General features: G+C 38.1%; 1 pseudogene; it reads left to right on the top strand.

Annotated features, from left to right (window-relative positions):
* The first annotated feature begins 776 nt into the window (after positions 1–776).
* On the top strand, positions 777–1252 carry LOC145719490 (large ribosomal subunit protein uL23 pseudogene; annotated as a pseudogene).
* The last annotated feature ends 529 nt before the right edge of the window (positions 1253–1781 follow it).

Below are 1781 nucleotides of genomic sequence, written 5' to 3' on the forward strand. Positions count from 1 at the left end.
TTTCTGGAGGCAAGAGAAACAAAATAAAAAATAAGCTATTGGGAGTATATAAAAATTTTGCACAGCAAATGAAACAGCCAACAAAACTAAAAGACAATCTACTGAATAGGAGAAAATATTTGCAAATGATGTATCCAATAAGGTGTTAGTATTCAGAATATATAAAGAACTTAAAGAGCTCAACACCAAAACCCCCAAGTAATCTAGTTAAAAATAGGCAGAAGACATGAACAGAGATTTTTTCAAAGAAGACATCCAGATGGCCAGCAGATATATGGAAATATGCTCAACATAACTCATCAGCAGAGAAATGCAAATCAAAACCTCAATGAGATATCACCTCACACCTGTCAGAATGGCTAAAATAAAAAACTGAATAAGTGTTGGCAAGGATGTGGAGGAAAAGGAACCCATTTGTATTGTTGATGGGAATGCAAACTGGTACAGCTATTGTGGAAGACAGTATGGAGGTTCCTCAAAAAATTAAAAATAGACCTAACCTATGATCCAATAATCACAGTACTGGGTATTTATTCAAAGAATATGAAAACACTAATTTGAAGGGATATATGCACCCCTATATTTATTGCAGCATTACTTACAATAGCCAAATTATGGAAACAGCCCATGTCCATCGATAGATGAATGGATAAAGAAGGTGTGATATATACAATGGAATATAAATTCAGCCATAAAAAGATGAAATCTTGCCATTTGCAACAACACGGGTTTATCTAGAGAGTATAATGCTAAGTGAAGAAATCCTTCTCACGAAGATGGTGCTGAAGGCCAAGAAGGAAGCCCCTGCCCCTCCCAAAGCCAAAGCCAAAGCCAGAGCCAAAGCTTTGAAGAGCAAGAAAGCGGTGCTGAAGGGCATCCACAGTCACACAAAAAAAGATCTACACATCACCTACATTCCAATGACCCAAGACACTGTGTCTCCGAAGGCAGCCCAAATACCCTCGAAAAAGCACTCCCCAGGAGAAACAAGCTTGATCACTGTGCCATCATCAAGGTGCCCCTGACTACTGAGTCAGTCATGAAGAAAATAGAAGACAACAATACAGTTGTGTTCATTGTGGATGTCAAGGCCAACAAGTACCAGATCAGACAGGCTGTGAAGAAGCTCTACGACATTGACATGGCCAAGGTCAACACCTTGATCAGGCCTGATGGAGAGAAGAAGGCCTATGTTTGGCTCCTGACTATGATGCTTTCTTTGGATGTTGCCAACAAAATTAGGATCATCTAAACTGAGTCCAGCTGACTAAATCTAAATTTTTTCACCATTAAAAAAAAAATAATGCTAAGTGAAATAAGCCAGTCATAGAAAGACAAATACCATATGATTTCACTCATACCTGGAACTTAAGAAACAGACAAAAGAACAAGGAAGAAAAAAAAGACAAAGCAAAAAACAAATTCTTAACTAAGAGAACAAATCAGTGGTCACCAGAGGTGAGGTGGGGGTGGGTGGGTGAAATAGGTGAAGGGGATTAAGATTACACTTGTCTTCATGAGTACTGAGTAATATGTGGAATTGTTGAATCACTGTATTGTATACCTGAAATTAATATAACACTGTATGTTAACTATACTGGAATTAAAAAAAATTACGTGGGTGAAATAAATCAACAGTTAGACTTGGGAATTTCATCCTTTGGTTAGTGAACTAGGAATAGGACTTAGGGATGAGGAATGAAGTAGTTGGAAGGGAGGAGGGGTGGGACTGTCTTGCATATCTCTAAGAGAAAGAGAATCATTTACCCTGGCTGGTTTTA

This window comes from Leptonychotes weddellii, unplaced genomic scaffold, assembly GCF_054177405.1.
Source record: "Leptonychotes weddellii isolate Sample4059 unplaced genomic scaffold, ASM5417740v2 HiC_scaffold_4830, whole genome shotgun sequence".
In the NCBI taxonomy this organism is placed as follows: Eukaryota; Metazoa; Chordata; class Mammalia; order Carnivora; family Phocidae; genus Leptonychotes; species Leptonychotes weddellii.